Genomic DNA, 11,058 nt, shown 5'->3' on the forward strand with positions numbered 1-11,058 from the left:
GAAGAAACCGGATTTTAAGGGGATATTTTCTCTAGTGTGATTTATTTATTTGTTTATTTATTTGTCGTGTCAGAGCAACCAGTCCATTATATTACATTTCTAACAGAACAAAGCAAACAAACAAACAGACAAAATACCAAACTTGTGAGTTTGGTAGTTGGTTAAATGTCCTTTGACCAGTATCTGGCCACTTGGAGTGCTTCTGGTGTTGCTGCAAGAAGGTCCTCCATTGTGCATGTGGCTGGGCTCAGGTTGCATTGCAGCAGGTGGTCAGTGGTTTGCTCTTCTCCACACTCACATGTCGAGGATTCCACTTTGTAGCCCCATTTCTGAAGGTTGGCTCTGCAGCTTGTGGTGCCAGAGCGCAGTCTGTTCAGTGCCTTCCAGGTCACCCAGTCCTCTGTGTGCCCAGGAGGGAGTCTCTCATTTGGTATCAGCCATTGGCTGAGGTTCTGGGTTTGAGCCTGCCACTTTTGGACTCTCGCTACCTGAGGTGTTCCAGCTAGTGTCTCTGTAGATCTTAGAAAACTATTTCTAGATTTAAGTCGTTGACGTGCTGGCTGATACCCAAACAGGGGATGAGCTGGAGATGTCTCTGCCTTGGTCCTTTTACTATTGGCTGCTACTTCCCGGCAAATGTCAGGTGGTGCAATACTGGCTAAGCAGTGTAATTTCTCCAGTGGTGTAGGGTGCAGACACCCCGTGATAATGCGGCATGTCTCATTAAGAGCCACATCCACTGTTTTAGTGTGGTGAGATGTGTTCTACACTGGGCATGCATACTCAGCAGCAGAGTAGCACAGCGCAAGGGCAGATGTCTTCACTGTATCTGGTTGTGATCCCCAGGTTGTGCCAGTCAGCTTTCGTATGATATTGTTTCTTGTATATTGTATAGAAACAATATCTAGTGTGATAGCAGACTCAGAGTGGCTTGTAACACTACAATCAATCAAAAATACAATATACAACAATCTCATAGAATATATCATATAATTATTTAAATCATTCTCCATGCCTTATATCTTAGTAAACCAATTGGGGAAGATGCTCAGCTCAATAAGTTTGATTTAAAAGAGATGATTTTAAACCCAAATCAGTGGACATCAGTGGCACTGTTTTGTTGTTTATGTTCTGATTTTATTGCTGTAATATGTTGTCCGGGCTTGGCCCCATGTAAGCCGCTCCGCATCCCCATTGGGGAGATGGTGGTGGGGTATAAATAAAGTTTATTATTAATATGATTAAACCAGTGGTTCTCAACCTTCCTAATGCCGCAATTTCCTAATTTGTTGTTTATTCATTCAGTCTCTTCGGACTCTTTGTGACCTCATGAACCAGCCCACGCCAGAGCTCCCTGTTGACTGTCACCACCCCCAGCTCCTTCAGAGTCAAGCCAGTCACTTCAAGGATACCATCCATCCATCTTGCCCTTGGTTGGCCCCTCTTCCTTTTTCCTTCAATTTTCCCCAGCATCATTGTCTTCTCCTTAATATAGTTTCTCATGTTGTAGTGACTCCCAACTATAAAATTATTTTTATTGCTACTTCATTCTAGGGTGGCACAGTAGGTTAAACTGCTGAGCTGCTGAGCTTGCTGACTGAAGGTTTTAATGATGGTGGCTCAAATCCGGGGAGTGGAGTGAGCTCCCACTGTTATGACTGGCTTCTGCCAACCTAGCAGTTCAAAAAAAATGCAAATGTGAGTAGATAAATAGGTAGCGCCTTGGCGGGAAGGTAACGGCACTCCCTGCAGTCATGCTGGCCACATGACCTTGGAGGTGTCTGTAAGCTCTTTGGCTTAGAAATGAAGATGTGCACCACCCCCCAGAGTCAGACACAACTAGACAATGTCAGAGGAAACCTTTACCTTTACTTACTTCATAACTGTATTTTTGCTACTGTTATGAATTGCAATGTAAATATCTGATATGCAGGATGTATTTTCATTTACTGGATCAAATGCCTGATATGCCGAAATTTGAATACTGGTTGGGTTGGGGGGTTGATTTTGTCATTTGGAAGTTGTAGTTGTTGGGATTTATAGTTAACCTGCTATCAAAGAGCATTCCGAACTCCACCAACAATGGAATTGAACCAAACTTGGCACACAGAACTCCCATGACTAACAAAAAATACTGGAAGGGTTTGGTGGACATTGACCTTGAGTTTGAGAGTTGTAGTTCACCTACATCCAGAGAGCACTGTGCACTCAAACAATGATGGATCTGGACAAAACTTGGCACAAATACTCAATATGCCCAAATATGAACACTGGTGGAGTTTGGGGGAAATGGACCATGACATTTGGGAGTCGTAGTAGCTGGGATTTATAGTTCACCTACAATCAAAGAGCATTCTGAACCTCACCAATGATGAAATTGGGACAAACTCCCCACACAGAACTCCATGACCAACAGAAAATATTGTGTTTTCTAATGGTCTCTGATGACCCCTCTGACACATCCAAGCATTCCCTGGGCAAGTCCTTGAAGATGGCCAATTCTCTCACACCAGAAGTGACTTGCAGTTTCTCGAGTCACTTCTGATGCACACACACACACACACACACACACAAATCATATCTGCATTTTTATGCTGATTTGCATTTTAGTTAGGGAGGAAAGCAACAACAGCCACAACAAACACTACTATCACAACAGAAGGTTTGGGTTAGAGATGTAGCAATTCCTGAGGATAGCAGAATGGAAAACAATGAGAGGGTAAAATTGTGCAGCATCAAACACCTGAGATTCAAGAGTCAGTGTGGTGAAGAGCTTTGAGCATTAGACTTTGATTCTGGAGACCAGGTTTCAAATGCCTGCTCAGCTGTGAAATCCACTGAGCAAGGCACACTGTTCCAGCCTTAACCTTGTGCATGTCACACTATCTCAGTCTCAATGGAAGTTCATGGTCAAACTTTTCTGAACAACTCTTGCCAAGAGGACATTGTGATAGGTTCACATTAGGGTGGCCGTAGGCGGGAAATGACTCAAAGGCACACAATAACAAATTGAAATCCATTGCCTTTGAGGAAAGAAAACAACTGTGGTTCCAATTGTGAACTGTTCTAGGTGCAATTCTAAATGAACTGAAAAGGCATTTGAAGAAAATTACCAAAGACAGTTAGTAGTTACAAAAAGGGACAGTACTACTTGGAACATGTCAGAAATCAGCCTGAGACTACTGAGGCTAATGGGTTCACTGATGCTTTAGAGAGGATAGTGTGATTGACTGTGGGATTTCCTGGGGATGGAAGTAATGAAGATTCAAGTTAGGGGAATGATGCTTCTCTCTGTGAGAAATCTGACTCAGAAAGTACAGAGCTTCAAAGTCAGTCAGAGGAGCCAGAAACTGCAACATTGGATAAGGAGTCAGGCAAAAAGATAAATGATACAGAAGGTTCTCAGGAAAAAACACAGTGAGCTATGGAGATCAACAAGGGTCTTCATTTATAGACCAGAACAGACAATAGACATTGTAGGTAAGAGCAATTGCATGGGAAAGTTGGGGAGAGATTTCGTGGGGAAAAAACATGACTGCATGCATGCCTATTAATTTGCAAGTTGTTCACTTAAGAGTTAGTTCAGGCAACATAGTATTCAAGTGAGAAGCTAGTCCTGAGTTCTCTGGTTCTTTTTTTTTTTCAAGAACCTTGGTTTTGGATTTAAGTTTCCTGCAAGTTTTCTATGTTCTTGTTTTCTATTCTTTCTCAATTTTTACTAAGTATACCTTTTGCTTGTGGACAGGCTGTACTTGTGGTTTTTTGGCTATTCCTGGACCATGTTACCTTGGGATCTGCATGAGACATTTGGATTATTGTTTGGATAATCTATTGCTAAACATCTACTTTCTTTATTTCTGATTTTTCCCCTATATGTTTAATGTGTTTCTACAATAAACGGTTTGCTTATATTCTGGACTCTTGTGTGGTGCTGTGGTCATAGGTGTTCCCAGGCCTGTAGTGCAGCACATGTCCCATTAGTGCACAGTACCGATTCCTAGTATTGTATTAACCAGTAATGGCACTACCTATGCGCAGTGATGGGATTGTGTGCTCCTGTGAGTCAGGAGTTAATTTGATGTTATCACAGCAGTACTGCTGGTAGGGTCTCCCATGTCAGATAGGCTTTTCTGAGGAGTCACACTAAATGTGCCAAAAAAGCTAATGGGAAACAGTAGTCATGCAGGGGGAAAATCTCTGAGAAAATGGCAAGGACACTTCAGCTAACACTTGTTAACACTGCACACAAGGAGGCACAGTAAATCTCCTTTTCAATATATTTTTCTATGAAAATCACATGATAAGACAGTCTAAAATTAAACAAGGGATAATCCCCGGTTTAAACAGCTCCACTGATGGCTGATAAGTTTCTGGTCCCAATTTAAAGTACAGGTCATCACCTACAAAGACCTAAAGGTTTGGAACTTGCCTATCTTTGCGATTGCATCTTCCCCTAGAAACCTGTGCATGCTCTAAGATCTTCTGGGGAGGCCCTCCTCTTGCTCCCACCTCTGTCACAAGCGCAGTGGAGGGGGTGAGGGGTGAGGGAGAGGGCCTTCTCAATGGTGCCCTCCTGGCTCTGGCACTCTCTCCCCACCCTGTCCACCCTGTCCACTTTTTGTAAAGACCTAAAATGTGGATGCTCCATGGTGTCTTTAATTAAACAGTTCATTAGATAACTTTGGTCCCCCAGCCATAACTCAGTGTCTTGCGCATGCACTTACCACTGTTTCCTGCCTTATAGATATAGTGTTCTAATTCATATTGCTCTTCTAGTCCTAAGTTATCATCTGCCTCCTGTACTTTTATCCATAAGTCCTGTCCTTGCAACTGATTTGCACCAGCCCTGCCCACCTGAGCTCAGTATTTGATGAATATGTCAGGCTATTGGTTGTTTGTTTGATGGTTGTTTTATGTTGCTCTATGATATTGTTTGATAAAATTTTACTGTGTTATATTTTAAACTATGTTGACCAGGCTTGTCCCCATTTAAGCTGCCCTGAGTTCCTTCAGAGAGATGGTGGCAGGATACAAAAATAAAGTTATTATTATGAAGTTATTATAGTGCCAGAAGATGAAACTCCCAGGGCAGATTGCAATCAGTTTGCTGCTGGGCTACAGCAGAGGACAGCACTGTTGCTCATGATACAACTGGACTGAAGTCAAAAGGACATTCAGCTGTTGAAGTGCTCAGAGGTGAAAGAAAAGTCCAAAGCGGTGCAACACATTGAATTGTATAGGGACATGGAAGGTGGGAAGCATGACTCAGGGAAAACAAAGCATAGTGAAGCAAGAAATGGGATGTATAAACTTTGCAATGCTTTGAGAGAGTAAGCTGACGTGGACAGGAATGGGAGTCAGATAATTATAGTGTTTATTCAGGAAATGGAAAAAGGTGGACAGCATTGCAGATGGATAGATTCCATCAAGAAAGCCATGAGTCTTTAAAAGCTGAGGGTGGCTGTTGATGATAGAGTGACTGGGAAGTCTCCCTATTCATAGTCCTCACAAATTAAAATCATTGTGATGACAGCTAACACCAAACAGATTCCTAGATTTTTAGAAAGTTTTGGTGCTCCCAAATTCCAGTAGGCTGTGGAATTCAGAATATTGTATTTCTTCTATTGTAAGATGGCATCGAATGTAAGGCACACCCAAAAATCAGTACCACCCCCAACAAAAATACGTAAAATATACCTGTGATTCTAAGATGCACCCCATTTTTAGAGATGTCTATATAGGAAAAAAGTGATTCTTGGAATTGAAGAAATCTGTGCTAATATTCTGAATGCCACAAACTAATATCCCAAACCATCAGGAATCAGTACTTAAGTTGTTCATTATCAAAGTTACTTGATCTATCTGTTTTGTCTGTTTCTCTCTCTCTTTTTCTTATAATTTCAGGAACTAGCAAATTCTAGGTTTCTTTCTATTGATAATCATCATGTTCCTTCATTTCCCTCCTTCCCTCCTCCTTCCCTTCCGCCAGCATTTTTAAAACAGCAGACTGGGATATTATAAAAGAACATAAAGGAGCCTTTAATCTCAAACAAAGTTTTTACAGTTTTTGAGACTATTATGTTGTGACATTTCTCTTTCCCCGCACCCTGCTAATCAGAGGTGGCTTACATACTACAGAGCTCTATATTGCATGCAACATATTTTCATACCAATCCCAAACAGTATAGAAGAAGTGAGTGACTATGATCCTTGGTTTTATTCTTATTTTGAGAATGCACAAACTTTTCAAAATGGGGTGTTTCTTTTCTCCATTGTTTTCCTGCAAGAGGGAGACATACTGACTGGAAGACCTAATAAGGACATTCTGCTTTGCGCTAGCTAAGAGCTGTGATTTCTTTTTTTAAGGCTGTTAATCTCCTCCTGCAGAATTTAGCTGCTTTGTAAGGTCTTCATCACTGTTGTCTGATCAAGTCTATCTTAAGACTAGATTAGATTGAGAATCATACATAGCTTGGAATTTCATTCGAGGGACTAGTTTCCTTGTAAGAAATTCACCCAAGTCATTACTCAAAATCTTCCATGACATTTTCCCCTCACCTTATTTTGCCTTATTCCCCCCCCCCCCCCCCGCCATAGTATCTTGCAACCTGGAACCTTTTCAGTATATTGGACTATACCCTCCATCATTCCTTTACAGCATTGCTACTGGGGCTTTTTTTATCATGTCAGAAGCAAATTGAGAATATACTTCTGGTGTGAGAGAACTGGCCATCTGCAAGGACATTGCCCAGGAGATGCCTGTGGGAGTCTTCTCTCATGTCCCTGCATAGGAAGCTGGGGCTGACCTATGGGAGCTCACCCTATCTTGCAGATTCAAACTGCTGACCTTCAAGTCTTCTGTCACCAGTTCAGCCGGCATAAGGGTTTAACCCATTGCACCACTGGGGCTAATGGAGGTTGCACTCTGACACATGGGCAGTGCTTGGGAAAATGACATTCTTTTAATGCAGCTCCCAGTACCCCTTTGCTAGGACCCATGCTTGTTGAGGGATTCTGGGAGCTGACCTCAAAAAATTTTGGGAAAATGCTACAAAAATATAAACACAAATAGTTGCAGAGAGAAAGAAGGAACTTTTTACCACTTGTGGTGGTCATGCAAGAAAGCAAATATATATTGGAAATAAATTCAGGAAAGAAAACAGAAGATATTAAAAGCAAAAATACCAATGAGACCAGAAATTTCTTACTAGGGATGAATGAACAAAAATTAGACAAAAACAAGGACAAAGTACTATTCCTATTAACAACAGCGGCAAGAATCTGTTATGCAGAGTTATAGAAGAGGGATTGTGGCGCAGCTGGCTGAGTGTCAGCTGCATTAAGATCACTCTGACCAAAAGGTCATGAGTTCGAAGCCAGCCCGGGCTGGAGTGGGTGTCCAGCCATTGTGTAGCCCGTTGTCGACCTTTGCAACCCGAAAGACAGTTGCATCTGTCAAGTAGGAAAATAAGGCACCACCTTGTGTGGGAGGCTAAATTTAACTAATTTATGAGGCCATAAAGAAAAAAGACTCCGGGGAATGTGGAATGCGGAAGAACTTCATCGGTGTCGTTGATGAATGATAAAAAGCAGCAGCTCCCCTGGCGGCCAGAAAAAAGTTAAATAGCCTCAGTGTATTTGTGTGTTAAATGTTGTTTGTCAAACTGGCATCGGATGTTTGCCATATATGTGTTTACTGTAATCTGCCCTGAGTCCCCTGCGGGGTGAGAAGGGCGGAATATAAGAACTGTAAATAAATAAATAAATAAATAAATAAATAAATAAATAATAGAAGAGGAAGGAAATCCCTGAAGTAGAGGAGTGGATGATAAAAATTCTAGAAATAAGAAATATAGATAGACTCACATATCTTATCTCCAAAAATAAGGGAAACCCAATGAAAGAGACAGATTGGAGCCAGGTGATGGAATATTTAAAAGAAGATAACAGGAAAATAATTATCTGAAAAATCAAATTTACACTCAAGCAGAGCCAGAGAGAAGAAGGGGAGAACTGAATGAGAAGAGGAAATAAAGAAGGAAAATATGTTTGGATGCCACAGCTAGAGAAAAATGACTTTATATATATATTCTTTTCACTCTTTTTCTTCTTGCTTTTTTCTGATCTCTGTTTTCTTAATCTTCGCTTCTCTCTCTCTCTTTTTTTTATTTCATATGGAAAATACTTAATAAAGATGATTTTACATAATAATAATAATTTTTCCAAGCTTTCCACATTAGGGGCTTTTTCATAATATAGTGCCATGATTCCACATTCACTGCCATGGCAGAATCCTATGGACTCCTGGAACTCTCCACTAGAATGATCTACTGTCTCATCAAACTACCAGCTCCCAAATACCTTAAGATGCAACCATGACAATTAAATGGGATTATACAAATGTTCAGTATGAAAGGGTTTCTGAGGAATGTTAGATGTTGGAAACCTACTTTAGTAGCATGTTTGGTCAGTGGGGACAAAAAGGAACATAATCCATTTGCTAAAGGCAACTGTTCTTGTTGAGCTGATGTGACATGGAAATGCTTTCTGAAATAATTTTAACTTGTTTATAACCTCTTAAAAATTTAATATAGGGTTAAATTTATCTATTCATGCACCTCCAAGGTGTACTTGTGTATCTCACACTGAGCAATTTCGGCTTCTCTTTGTACATGCTTTTCTAAGGACCTTATATTTCCCCAATGATGTGGGAACTACCAATCTGTGCAGCAGTAAATTTTGCAGTGCCAGCTCCCTTTTTGACAGTTCCTGTATCTGGCAACTATACTGATACATGCCAACTAATTTGTCCTAGCTGTTTTCATCTCCATGGGAAGTCTTTAATGGTCTACCCTTCTGAATCCACTCATAAAGTTAATTGCTCATGCAAGATCAGCCTATTCCAAAATACTTTGAACACAGAGGGATAACTTACAACAATAAACTATTGCTGAGAAAATCTGTTTCCCAGCTCTCTGGATCCTCTGAGAATTGCAGCTAAGCTCAGAAGGAATGGGAAAACCAAAGGGAACTGAAGAATGAATATTTCTTGCTAAATCAAAAAGTTAAGGTAGTGTGGTGCAGAGGTTTGAGTTTTAGGCTTGGCTCTGGGAAGCCAGGGTTCAGATCTTTGATCAGTGATGAAAATTCATTGGTTGACTTCAAGTGAGTCACACTCTTCAGCCATAAAATAAGGCAGTGACAAATCCTCTCTGCACAAAAATTGCTGTAGAATTAATGCAGTTCATCACTGATTAAATAGCCATGGCTTAATACTATGGAATTGCGGGAGTTGTGGTTTGGTGAGGCATCTGCAGTCTTTGGCAAAGAAAGACCTGTGATTTCATAGATTTGAGCTATGGCAATTAAAGTGGTGTCAAACTTCACTAATTCTACAGTGTAGATGCATCCCCATAAGGTGGAAACAACAACAAAACTAAAGTCTCCTGTGATCTAAGTCCTGACTTCACTATGAGTCAGAGAAATGTTACTCCTTTCAGTAAGATAATAAAGAGCTCTGCAAACTTGGGAGGAAATCATGCTCTCATAGGGATGGGAATAATGCAATCCCCTCATGGTGTTACACCACAGTTTCCAATATTTATTACCCTAGTTAGGATTGATGGTAGTGACAGTCCAACAACATATTATCATTGTTTCAGGCCTTCAAGTCATTTTGAGTTAGAATGACTGTATGGCACACCTATCACCATTTCTTGGCAAGATTTGCTATAGGGGATTGCCTTTACCTTCATCTGTGGTTGAGAGGGTTGAGAGGGCATGAGTTGAGAACATTATAAATTGTAATTTTAGAGAATTTCATAATTTAATATAAAATATAATCAATTATCCAGGAAATTAGAAGACACTTACTTCTTGGGAGGAGAGCAATGTCCAATCTCGATAAAATAGTAAAGAGTAGAGACATCACACTAGCAACAAAGATCCGCATAGTCAAAGCCATGGTATTCCCTGTAGTAACCTACGGATGTGAGAGCTGGACCTTAGGGAAGACTGAGTGAAGGAAGATAGTTGCTTTTAAACTGTGGTGTTGGAGGAAAGCTCTGAGAGTGCCTTGGACTGCGAGAAGATCCAACCAGTCCATCCTCCAGGAAATAAAGCCCGACTGCTCATTGGAGGGAAGGATACTAGAGACAAAGCTGAAGTACTTTGGCCACATCATGGGGAGACAGCAAAGCCTAGAGAAGACAATTATGCTGGGGGAAGTGGAAGGTAAAAGGAAGAGGGGTCGACCAAGGGCAAGATGGATGGACGGCATCCTTGAAGTGACTGGACTGACCTTGAAGGAGCTGGGGGTGGTGACGGCCGACAGGGAGCTCTGGCGTGGGCTGGTCCATGAGGTCACAAAGAGTCGGAGACGACTGAACGAATGAACAACAAAAATAATCAATTATATTCTGAGAGCCCATGATTTCTCAGCGGGTCCATGGCTGAGCAGGGATTTGAACCCCATTCTCCAGGACTGTAATCCAGTACTCAAACTGTTGCACTACACTAGTGCTCATACAACCCATTTGGGAGATAGAGATCAGATTCAAACCAGGAGTGGATGCATTATCTCGTTGATATGAGAGCCACCATTTTCTACTGGATGACAGCATTTGAAAAGGTCATCTATTTGAAGTTTTCTCTGAACCAGGGGTCTTTTGAAATACGGCTTTGGTTGTCCCATCATCCTGTCTCAATTATATAATTTTACAATGCATCCAGATAACCTAGTCCTTTACTTGTAACTGCTGTTTCCATGGTACCCTCCCCTCAAAAATCTGTCAAGAAGAATGGATGGAGCAGCTGCATGGTGCATTTGACTGGCAGTACAGGAACGGCTCCTGCACAAGTTCAAAGCAGAGAAAGAACACATGGGCCAAAGGTGGGACAAGGTTGCGGAGCATTCATGCCAAGTCTTCTGATGTACTGCAGTCCTTCTAATTGCAAAACTGAGTGATGACTGCCAATAGGACAAGAGCCAAAAGAGGGCCACACAGAAACAAAAAAGAGGAATTGGCATGGAAATGTTTGAAAAAATCCTAAGGTTAT

Source organism: Anolis sagrei, chromosome 5, assembly GCF_037176765.1.
Source record: "Anolis sagrei isolate rAnoSag1 chromosome 5, rAnoSag1.mat, whole genome shotgun sequence".
Lineage (NCBI taxonomy): Eukaryota > Metazoa > Chordata > Lepidosauria > Squamata > Dactyloidae > Anolis > Anolis sagrei.